A 12,115-nucleotide genomic window follows, 5' to 3' on the forward strand; every position below is an offset into this window, starting at 1 on the left:
TTGTTTGTTTGTTTGTTTCTTTGTTTGTTTGTTTTGTTTGGCTCACTGGCTGGCTAGCTGGCTGGCTGGCTGGCTAGCTTGTTGGTTGGTTGGCTAAACTTGAAAGACGAAACTTGGAAGAAACTTGGAAGTAATTTGAAGGGAACTTTCACAGTCCTGGTAGCAAGCTTAGTGCATTCAAACCAACAAGCTAGACATAAGGTTACTTGAACTCCTACATACTTCCTACATTGAACATATACTTCCTACATGCATCATACTTTCTACACACATGTAATTCCTACTACTTCCTAGTACATACTTCCTACTTCCTACAGATCAAGATACATGTATATATGGTCAACCCATGGGGTCACCAACCAACATGGCAGCACCCATTTACCTGACTTTAAAACAAAACAGAAGTTTACTATTAGTAGCACAACTTCTGGTAACTTACCGTTGCTTGAACTCAGCATACGGAGTCCTGTTGGGGAAGCCCTTCCTACAGATACGGATGCCCTCAAGTACACCGTTACAGGTCAGCTGGTGCATCACCAACACAGAGTCAATCACTCCCGCTGCCTTCTTCTCGTTGGGGATGATGCAGCGCACGAAGTGAGGGAAGGTGTTCCTCAGGGTGGTCATCAGCTTGTTCAGTGATTCCTGGGTGTAGGAAGGAAGGTTGAGTTGAGTTTATTGGGATCCACATTAAGCATACATGTAAAAGACAGTAGCTATTCATCCTGTGGTCCATTCTAACACACAACAAGACACACGAGAAAATATACCAAACATACATTGTACATTGACATACATGTACATTGAAGGCCTCATACATAAACTAATGCCTTACCAGGTAATGAATCAGGGTAATCGTCAGTGAGCACTTTTTACCAATTGCTGATAAAATATGTCTCTGAGGTCAGGTGACTGAAGTGATGACTAGTAATTCAAACCTGATGAAAACTGTAGTTTAGTGCATGTATGCCCTCTTACGTATCTAAGACATTGACTGAATGAAGGCACTTACAAATGTACTGTACACAGGGCAAAGCTCAGGTCACATGCTTACAATCATAAACATGAGTTATTCATAAAGACATGAAATATATACACTTAGTACATTATTGCCACTGCCCACACCTACCCTGTGCACAGAGGACACAGTCTGGAAGGCAGCACTCTTCTTGCCCTTCTTGCCACCACCACCCTTGCCTGTATGCAAATTTATGATAATAATGATGATACATGTTTCATGCAGGCTGATAAGAAGTTCCTTTTCTTTTCTTGTTGGCAAAACCATCCCAACCATGCATCTATTGACACTTTATTCTTACAGAAAAAAACTCAATACCATCAAAATTTTCTTAGTTGGAAGGCTTAGAATAGTCAAACAGTTTGGAACCATATATTATCTTCTTGAGTCAGAAGCAAGAGTTAGGCACTTTTTTATATTAGATTTGTTATTATTGATCAAATTAGTGGACGGCTGTGCACTTGCACTAAGCCTCTGACAGTGAGAGATGTACTGAGTATTTCAAAACCAAGATCTCTGTCCTTGGTGCTGAACGTGTCATCCACTAGATCGTAGGGGAAGCTAGCAAAGGATTCTGTTTTGTTACTTTGTGTATTGTTGCTTGCAGTTTACTAAATAGTAAAAACACATAAAACATACAAGCTCTCAGGAAGGAGACCAAATCAGTTGAGAGCTGTGTTGGAATCTCCTGACTCACCCGCTGACTCAGCAGTGACAAAGTCCTCAAACAGCATGACCATGAGGCCCATGTTTGACTTCTGGAAGCACTGCACCACCGTCTCGTTGATGGGATCCTTGTTCTTCTCCAGCCAGTGGTCCACGTTATATGGCACCTGCCAGGAAAAAACACCATCCATTTAGGACCTCTCACACATTTTGTCTTTATCATCTTAGATTCTGATTTTATAGTTACGACTTCCCATGTTGCATGTACCTGTATCACTCATGTTGCAATATGCTACCCATACATTAAGTTTTATCTATATTCTTTGTGAATCAAATAATGTTTTAATTTATATATGGAATTTTATGTATTTTCTGTATAATAGACTTGAAAAAAAAACTCAACAGCATTGAATTATGTTATAGGACCACTGTTAAAACAGTCAATAGAGGCATACCTACAAACATGTTTACAAGTTTACACACTAGAGGTAAATACAAGCAGTATAATGAATGAATGAATAAATGAATGACGTACCGTTCCAGCGTAGTGAGCCAGGGCGAAGTGAGCCTCGTACTTGGACTTGGACGGCTTGGGCTTCTGGAAGTTGGGTGACTTTCCCAGGTGGTTGTCGTACAGCTTGGACATGAAGGACTTGTCCGTGGCCTTGGGGAACATGCACTCCTCCTCCAGGATGGACAGGATGCCGAGAGGCTGTGTGTAGGTGGGAATACCGTTTATCACAGACCAAATCAAATCAAACTTTATTCAATCAACTTGGCAGTCATGAACTCGACTGAATTGTGTTAACATTTTGTCAATTAAAACCAATTCTGCCAATTAACAACATTCTATTGGTACAGTCAAAAGTACAAAATGTACATTATTGCATCACATTACATGACCATGAAACATATTCTCCGTGTACTGGATTTACTGTACTTTCAGTAGGATTCACAAAATAATGAGAGTTAAACTGTTCTCCACCACAAGAAAATTGACTCGCCGGAAAATCTATGTTCAGAAGAAAATTTAGTCCATTGGCCAGTGACCCTCCCTCTGGACTAAGAAGTCTTGAGTTTGAATCTCAGGCTGTGTCGCTCACCTGACACAAATGTTGCTGAAAAGATTCTATTTCTAAAAAGAGATTACTTTCAGACTTTCTTACCTTCTCAATGAGAGCGATACAGGCCTCCAAGTCCATACCGAAATCGATGAACTCCCATTCAATGCCTTCCTTCTTGTACTCCTCCTGTTCCAGCACGAACATGTGGTGGTTGAAGAACTGCTGCAGCTTCTCGTTGGTGAAGTTGATGCACAGCTGCTCGAAGGTGTTGAACTGGGTAGAGGGAATATGAAGGGTAAGTATGATTTGGAAGAAACATCCATTAATTTACCATGAGGCCAAACTGTTTTATTTTTTGGTTTCTTTGAATTTGAGGGGAGAGTTTTTATTTTGCTTCCAACAGATTCTTTCCTGTCATCTATCCTTTAGCCTTAATTTTTTGACAGTTTTCTCCACCCTTGTTGGTTTTCTGTTCTTCTACGCGTTTTACTGAGTGCAGTGTCTGTCATCTTTCATGCTTCCTGCCCATACTGGACTGCTGGACTGTCCCAAACAGTTTCATGGAGTGTAAATAGATACAAGTTCCCCTCCTATTTATTTCACCTCCACTCTACCTTTGTTGAAAATTTGTTTGGCTACTATTATATTTTTCAGTATAAGAATAAAGTTTGAATGCTGTGGCTGTTGCATATACGCACATCAAAGATCTCGAAGCCAGCGATGTCCAGCACACCAATGAAGTAGGACCTCTGCATAGGTGACAGCAGTGTCTTGTTCAGACGCTTGATCTGCCAGAAGAACAGCCTATACAAAACAAGTCAGAATCAATGTCAGCATTAATTTTGCTCTTTGCCATGTTTAAGTGATACCTAGAAGAGTATAGATGTGTATAGATGAGTGTACAGATCCTATAGCAGAGGAATCAAGGATTGCAATGGACAAGTCATATAGATTGGGGTATTGGTGGAATATTCAGGTGCAAATATAAACCAACAATCAAAGCGATGTAGTACTAGTGTGCATGTGTAAGCAAATGGATGGATGGATAAATGAATTGCAGATTATGTGGATAAACATATTGTGAAATTGATAGGTTTTCAAGCATTAAATCAAATCATTGAAGAGGTTCATAAGTCTCGTACTGCTTAACAGTTAGTAGAACATTCATCAAGCAGTGACTGTTGTGAAAGGCAGCAAATACGTACCTCCAAATTTTCGAGGTCCACTGTACGTCTTGACTAGGTCACTCCATGATCAAGACATACATGTACAGTGGATGTCGAAAATTTGGACATACGTGTTTGTTGCCTTTCAAAACAGTCACTGATTAATTAATGGAAAACTACTAACTGTTCACCAATCAATCCACATCAATGTGCATACCTGTTGTAGATGGCCTTGGCCAGGGCGCCCACTGCGTAGGTGCACTGGTCCGAGTTCTGTCCCTTGGTGACATACTCGTTACCGACCTTCACTCGAGGCTTCAGCAGACCCTTCTGCAGCTCGGAGCTCGGTATGCCGAAAAGATGGGCCGTCTTCTCTGACGCTGTTTCAAAGAAGTGAAAAGGGTCACCAAATACGCCAGGTGCATTCTCAATAGAGCGTGCATCTAGGTTGATGGGCCAAACTGGAACGTTTCACGTAGCCTGGTTACCAAACGGAGGGGATGTAGGACTCTGCAGCTATAACAGGCTACGTTCCACCTACATGTTTATAAAATTTCGTTTTACTGCTTGATATGTTTCTCGATCATGGCAAGACGGCACAAACAGAAGCTAAGGGCAGATGTGTCAATGTGGCATCTCTACAATTTGTCATGACATATTGCAATAAAAACATGTTAGGAAGGTAAAAGGAGGAATATATAGTATATAAGATTCTTCTGATTAGTGATTAGCCTATAGAGTACATGTATACTCCAGTGCACTGATACCTGTAGCTTGGCTTGGTAATAGCTAGAGGTATAATCACAGCGCGAATCAGAGAACCTACCCTCTGTGCCGTCGCACTCTGCCTGCTCCTCGCGCGGCCTCTGTTTGAACTTCATGTTGCCGAAGTGCATGATGCCGGCGGTGAGACGGTAGACGCCGAACTTCTCGTCCTGCGTGAAGCCAAGCACATCAAACGCCTCATCTGTGAGCTTCATCTCCTCCATGTCATCCATGGTCGGGATCGTCGTTTCACCCTGGGGATTGGAACAGGTGCATGAAAGATATTCATTCAGAATCATGCTCAGGTACAGTTCTGCATAACCTCCATGTCATCCATGGTGGGATGGTCATCTCACAATAATAATGGAGGACAGAGAGGGATGGTGCATGCTTTCAAGTTTGGTAAGAGCGGGAGCTCGGCCAAAGTACATGTAAATAAGTAGATATAATTTGGGCCTGTTGTATCCAGAACCACGCTTCATCCAGAAATGTGTGTGGGCACTGTTTTGAATATTTTCCCTGTTATATCCAGAACCGTGATTCATCCATAACCATGCGCAGACCCAGTTCTGGATACATGACATTGTAGTCTCTGTATTGTATCCAGAACTTCCTTCATCCAAGACCATGCTCATGCAGGCACAGTTCTGGATAGTCTCTGTGTTGTATCAAAGAGTTGACCACCATGTCTATAGTTTGTTTGCTTGTACAGAAAATAAACACAAGTTGTAAAAGATAAAAAAAATTAACTTACGATAGACAGGAACTTGAACTCCTTAGCTCCATGACCGGCAATAAGCAGTTGCTCTGAAAATCAAATCAAGATTGAAACATTTGAAATCAAATTGCATTGTTCTATTAGCATGGAAGTGAACAACATACATCATGAGCTAGTCTATATTCAGCCACACTGAATCATTTGCTTGCTTGTCAAAGATTTAAAGTGGAAAGTTAGCAAGAAAACTGTTGATTGCATTGATTCTGATTAAAAGAATTGGATGGTGACGTGTTATCCTCTTCAAATTTTCCTTGTCATTTCTACTGGATGACAGGTAAGTTTATGCGTGTGGCTTCCATTTCTGTACTCCACCACAGCCTGGCAGTGTTCAGGACAGAGCAAACTGGCAGACAACTGTGCAAGGTATGTCTTTGAGTGATTGAGTTGCTAATAACCAGACGCACTCACCCAGGTTTTGTGGGAAGGCCTGGGACAGCAGCTGGTAGAAGATGTGGTACCCACGCTCTGCAGGAAGCTGGGAGATCACACGAGACTTCTCCAGCAGATCTGGCAAATTTCAAATACATATCAATCATCAAGTATAAATCATAACCGTTAACCTCAAAGCCTTCAAACTAGCTGACTCCCTCCAATTCCTTGGAATACATCGGTAAAATGTCCATGATACATTGTACTACCGGGTATGCTGTAGCTGGACTGAGTGGTGGAGACACACCCTACGTCACAAGGGTCAACGGTCACAAGATTTCATCGAATTAAACCTCACCACGGCGTGAGTTTCAAATGGTGTAACAATGCATATCTGTACTGGACTAATTTAAAACAAGTAAGAATCGTACCTTGCGGTATACTTATTATACTGCAATGGGCTTTAAAAAACTACAAATGTAGTTTCGGCCCCCTTTAACAAAAGGCAGATGCAAACAAGCACAATAAACAATGTTGATGATTTACACATGTAACAATGATGTTACTCACAGCCCTCAATGTCGGCACCGGCCAGCTTTCCGTTGGACCCAAAGTGAATACGGATGAATTTACCCTGCAGAACAAAACACAGTCATCAGATACGTGATCCAAAACTAGAAAGGTAGCATTCGCAAAGCAAATGCATAACGTTTACCTTCGCATATGGTCTGCTCTGTTAATTCTTACTCAAATCCATTCATACATATGTACATACATACATACGTATATACATTGTATGGTTAGACAGGAATATAAATCCCTCCTACTATAAGATTGCAACATGATGTAACCCAACACCAGTTACCATGGTGACAGACGTCAACAAATCAGGTCACTGGCCAGGTCAGAGGTTAGTGTTAGGAGAAGAAGAAGAAGAGGAAACTGAGCAAAAACAATGTTTTTCTTCAGTAAACATAACTAGGCATTTCATCAGTTCTCATGCAACACACAAAACTGTTTGCTATGGAAACATGCAATGTATAATGTAAAATGTGGAAATGTCTGTAAAAAGCAGTGAGTTTATTTACGAAACGGGAGGAGTTGTTGTTCCTGGTGGTCTTGGCGTTACCGAAGGCCTCGAGGACAGGGTTGGTCTGCACGACCTGGTCCTCCAGAGTAGCCTGGATGAAACGAACATAAACATATTGTATGTTACAGCCACCATATAACTTTTTTATAAGCCGGTTCAATCATTGAACAGAATCACAAAATCCGTTGGCGTTTTAAACATCCTTACATAGGCAGCAGAGTGTTTTACCTTCTTCTTTCCTCCTTCCTCAACTTGCTTGGTGCCACCCAGAGCAGCAACCAGGGCGAAGTAGGAGATAACCTTCTTGGTGTTCTCAGTCTTACCGGCACCAGACTCACCACTGTGAAGTATATAAAGACCGTGAATATCCTAAACAATTTAGATTTTAAGATACATTTTTTTTACTTTAGGCATAATATGAGGAGACGATTGAAACCACATAAAGAGAGCAAGTTATTCAATGTAAAGACGAAAACTATCCTGCAACTTACAATAAATTATACTAGGTAACTTACATAGATGGTATCTTCAAGTTTTGGTTAATTGAAGGAATCAGACAAATGAAAGAGGAAACTTTCTTACGTGATCAACATGGACTGGTTCTCGTGCTCTGTAATAAAATAAAAGATGTGTTGATGACGTTCTTTTTAATGTGTATTTCTTTCAAGTTTTTTAATCTGTAACACTTTGTGTAATTCAGCCAACTTCGCTGCAAATCAATGTGAATAAACAGAGTATCCATATTTTAGTATTCATAGATTACATGTACCTTGCAGCATGTTGGTGTAGGCAGAGTCTGCCACGGCGAACAGATGAGGGGGCATCTCAGTCTTCCTCTTGCCCTTGTACTGGCTCACCACCCAGTCCGTGTAGATCGGCAGCCGCTGGTATGGGTTGATCACCACGCAGAACAGACCAGAGTACGTCTGTAGCGGTGGACAAAATATGCATCTAGTGTTACTGTGGAAACACTACACTGTAGATCTACTGTAGTGGTACTGTAATGATATTTTAGTGATGCTGTAGCCACTGGTAAGTGTTGATAACCACACAGTAGTTTCAGTTCTACTGTACTGTTACTGTAGTGCTACTGTTACTACAGCAGTGTTACTGTTGTGCTAGTTTGGTGCTACTTTAGTGATGCTGTAGCCGCTGGTATGGGTTGATCACCACACAGAACAGACGAGAGTACGTCTGGAGATGGGAATGATACAGTATCAGTTCTACTGTAGTGTTACTGAAGTGTTACTGTAGTGCTACTGTAGTGCTACTGTAGTGTTACTGTTGTGCTATTTTGGTGCTAACTTTAGTGATGCTGTAGCCGCTGGTATGGGTTGATCACCACACAGAACAGACGAGAGTATGTCTGGATATGGGAATGATACAGTATCAGTTCTACTGTAGTGCTACTGTAGCCTTACTGTAGTGTTACTGTAGTGTTACTGTAGTATTACTGTAGTGTTACTGTTGTGCTACTATGGTGTTACTTTACATGTAGAGTTCCTTTTTTATCAGTTATACTGTAGATCAGCAGCCACTGGTACAGCACAGGATAGACCAGAGTAGGTCTGGAATGGCCATCTGCTTAATATTTTTTAAGGTGGCAATCAACAGTTTTGTTTCCCTCTCACATTCACTCACTCACTCATTCACTCACTCACTCACTCACTCGCCCTCACTCATTCTCTCATTCACTGTCTCATTCACTCACTCTCACTTATTCCCTCACTCTCACTCACTCATTCACTCTCACTCATTCACTCTCACTCACTCACTCACTTACTCTCATTCACTCACTCATTCACTCACACATTCTCTCATTCTCTCACTCATATATCTCAAATAAAAAAATTAATGCCCGTACGTAGATCATGGTGTTGTAGTAGCGCTCGCGCAGGTTGTTGAGCACAGACGACTCGTTCAGGTACGTCATGTTGGCCATGTCTTCCATCAGGTTGAACTTCGGCGGGTTCATCTGCTGGGTCTGCTCATTTTTCACCGTCAGGGTCTGGGTGGGTACACAAAAGCCATACAATATCAGATCTACTGTAGTACCACTGAGGTGTTACTGTAGTGTTCCTGTAGATTGGGCAGGTTCATCTGCTGGGTCTGCTCGTCTGCGTGGGTACACATAGGATGTACGTTATCAGTAACAGGCACCTGCCATTCGTAGTTTATTGTGTCAGCATGAAAGTTCATCTGAGTTGGTAAATTACATTATGAAAAACTTAAACTGTTCTCCAACTCAAAATTTGACTCACCAGAAATTTTGTGGGAAAAATCACGTGTCCACAGCATTTGGGTCAGATAGGTTAGGAAGACTGAGTGATTCAGTCGAAAGTAGTTTATTGTGGTCTGCAACGTAATCACTAATGGGGTTTATCACACAAGCACACAAGAAAGCCTTTAATGTCTTTGATAATCCAATCTTAAAAAAAGAAAATTAATGTTGAGGAAATATCACGGTTCTCTCACACTGTAAACTGGATTTTTTTTCAATTAAGCGTTGTTTGAATGTCTATCACTACATCGGTAGCAGGTACAGAGATTCGAGAGAAGATGTCTCTGTCTTTCAACGGTGATAGACTAAGTAATTTTACTCTGTGGGTACAACAGTTTGATGTAGCTCCTGACTGAAAGTATCCAGGATAAAAACAGGCCCTGACCTTGCCGTTGGCTGTCTTGACAGTGACCATGTCGTCCTTGATGGACTGGATCTCCGCCCGAACAAACACCTCCTCCGGGTCCGGCACAAAGCACGCCTTCTTAGGGTCAAACGGCTCGTTCCGGATCTGGAGGTTAGAAAAAACAATGTGTTTAGAGTTAAAACCGTCACTCTGGTCTTCCTCAGTAGGCTGAGCGAAAGCTCTAGGTGAGAGAACTTTTTGTGTTGGATCTAAAGTTTTAACTATAAACATGTAACTACCAACACAGATTAACGTTCATGATAAAAACACAATGTGTTGGCATGGAGGATCATCTGTGTTGGTAGTAATTACAGTAATTGGTGATGGATGAGACAGTGTCCGTAGAAAATCTCATTCCTTTGTACTCTTTGTGTTGGAATAACATTAAACATTGCAGTATGACAACAATGTGTTGAATTGTGTCCCATTGCACTGCAGTCCCAAACACAGAAAAGATTGAGCACCATACTTTCCAATGGACGAGGATGCTTTAAGAATAACGCAAGCACTTTTCACCACTCGTCGACTTAGAGGTTAAAAGTAGAGTATAGTAGCTGAGCAGGCACTGGTTTCAATGAACTAGCCCACTGTTGTTTCAGTTTCTATTTCAGTTTATTTTTTGTACACCTACATGTATGTGGCCCAAGGGCTATAGAAACAAAGATGTGCACTGCCCTATACTTTGAAAAGTGTAGGAAGGACTATAATTGAATTACATTGAATCTTAAAAACTTAAAGTACAGCCCTAAATGAAAGTTTTTACCTTGAGCATCTTCTGCTCATCTCCCCAGAGGTAGATGTAGGACGGATCAGCTGTAAGGTTGGCCATGATTGCAGGAGGGCTGCTGGCAGTTCCTGGTCAAGGCGGGCGACTTAGGAAGCAAATTCCCAGAGACACAAGGAATAGATTCCTGGAAAGGTACGCTGCACAGCTTTGGACCTGCACAGAGAGGGGTTTGAAACAATTCTGTTATGAGAAAAAGGAAACCACATACACCATTTTTTTTTCTTTTATTTATTTATTTATTTTTCATCACCACGGAGCACCCCACCACAGTGACTGCAACTGTCAACCTCCTGGGTGGGATGCCTCACATGGGGCTTTGCCCAGTAGTCAATAGAATTATTAGAATGGAATAGAATAGAATAGAATAGAATAGAATAGAATAGAATAGAATAGAATAGAATAGAATAGAATAGAATAGAAATGAACAAAACTTATTCTGACAGGTGTCTATCACTTATACTTGTCTATAGCGAACAATATTTAAGTGGATAAGGGAAACAATTCTCAAACTCTGGATTCTAATCCAATCCCACAGGGAGACCATTGATTTTAGTTAAGTATTTTTACCATTCATCGCAGTACTCGCAAAGACTGTGCCTGTTCAAGCACGCCACCGTGCGTAATCTTCATGTACTACACTCACTCATCGGGCATGCCACCGGAGGCCTCGCCGCCGATGAGTGTGTCTCTGAGACAGACCGTCATCTTCACACATAATACAGCCACACCGACAGTGTCCACAGAGTGTAGGTAAGTCAGAATAACCCTGTGTTTCCCCACGACTATCTGTTGTGCCGTGACATGGCCCTAGGCTCTGAGAAAACTTGGCTACCACAAATTATGCCCCCCTCCCCTACAGTGTCCACAGCCGGAGTCAGGCCAGAAGGTTACCAAAGAGGTTTCAAGAGTAATGCGTTGTTCGACACACCGCAGTTCACCTTTTCAATACTTTTACAATTGATTGGGAATACGACCAAACTCATTGTTTGCTGCATACAAAATGCTCTCGGATGCCCAAGCCCACCATATTAGGCCCTTTCAATCCCCAGGAAAAAAAACATCATCATGATCACCCCCATTCACAACCTCATACACTGTAACAGACACGACCCGTTCCCGCGCATTCCTTGATTTCCCGCGCAAATTCCCGGAAAACAACAACAAATTATGATAGAGCTCCGCGATCTATGGATACTACATCTTTGGTCAAACAACAGCGTTGCCCCTTGATATTAGTACCGTTAATTAATGTAAAGAGGACAAAATATAGGGGCTGTTCTCTTACAGTAGCTACGGCAAATTATGCGAATGGAGTAAAAACTTTACACTATCTACGATACTTGCACTATCAAATCTGCGAGACCTACCATACATACTACGTGTATGCCCACCATGCCACGATCTGCAATAAAGCTATTCCCTCGCCACATCATTCTTTAATCGTCCTGAAAGTCACGCTCAAGCGAACTGTGATGTCTTTTCTGGTGTGATTCCTGAGAGCTGGTCGCGAGAGACCCATGTCCACGTTACCCTTGCTGTGACCGCCCTAAGCATTCCACCGGCCGGCGCGCTACTTCCGGTACACCATATGGAAGGGTACGTCATATCCGGGACATCATATGGAAGTCCATGACGTCACGGGGGCGTGCCTACGTCGATGGCAAATTTATGGCTCCATTTCTTTAAGCTCTTCTTTGCCAATGCAGGAGAAGAATTTGCCTAAAC

General features: G+C 41.9%; 1 pseudogene across 1 annotated transcript in view; it reads right to left on the reverse strand.

Annotated features, from left to right (window-relative positions):
* LOC109469903 overlaps positions 1-10,539 on the reverse strand; it is a 27,485-nt pseudogene extending 16,946 nt beyond the window's left edge. Inside the window, exons 1-18 of the transcript XR_002140219.1 lie at positions 10,367-10,539; positions 9,583-9,708; positions 8,781-8,924; positions 7,686-7,842; positions 7,499-7,526; positions 7,145-7,256; positions 6,915-7,007; positions 6,397-6,460; positions 5,866-5,964; positions 5,434-5,486; positions 4,741-4,933; positions 4,132-4,294; positions 3,447-3,552; positions 2,851-3,021; positions 2,220-2,396; positions 1,716-1,851; positions 1,130-1,197; positions 261-645 (exon numbers count right to left, since the gene is read on the reverse strand). The product of XR_002140219.1 is annotated as a myosin-6-like (transcript). The remainder of the gene's footprint in view (positions 1-260; positions 646-1,129; positions 1,198-1,715; positions 1,852-2,219; positions 2,397-2,850; positions 3,022-3,446; positions 3,553-4,131; positions 4,295-4,740; positions 4,934-5,433; positions 5,487-5,865; positions 5,965-6,396; positions 6,461-6,914; positions 7,008-7,144; positions 7,257-7,498; positions 7,527-7,685; positions 7,843-8,780; positions 8,925-9,582; positions 9,709-10,366) is intronic.
* Positions 10,540-12,115: the final 1,576 nt, after the last annotated feature.

The sequence above is a fragment of the Branchiostoma belcheri genome, unplaced genomic scaffold (genome assembly GCF_001625305.1).
Source record: "Branchiostoma belcheri isolate BF01 breed outbred unplaced genomic scaffold, Haploidv18h27 scaffold210, whole genome shotgun sequence".
In the NCBI taxonomy this organism is placed as follows: domain Eukaryota; kingdom Metazoa; phylum Chordata; class Leptocardii; order Amphioxiformes; family Branchiostomatidae; genus Branchiostoma; species Branchiostoma belcheri.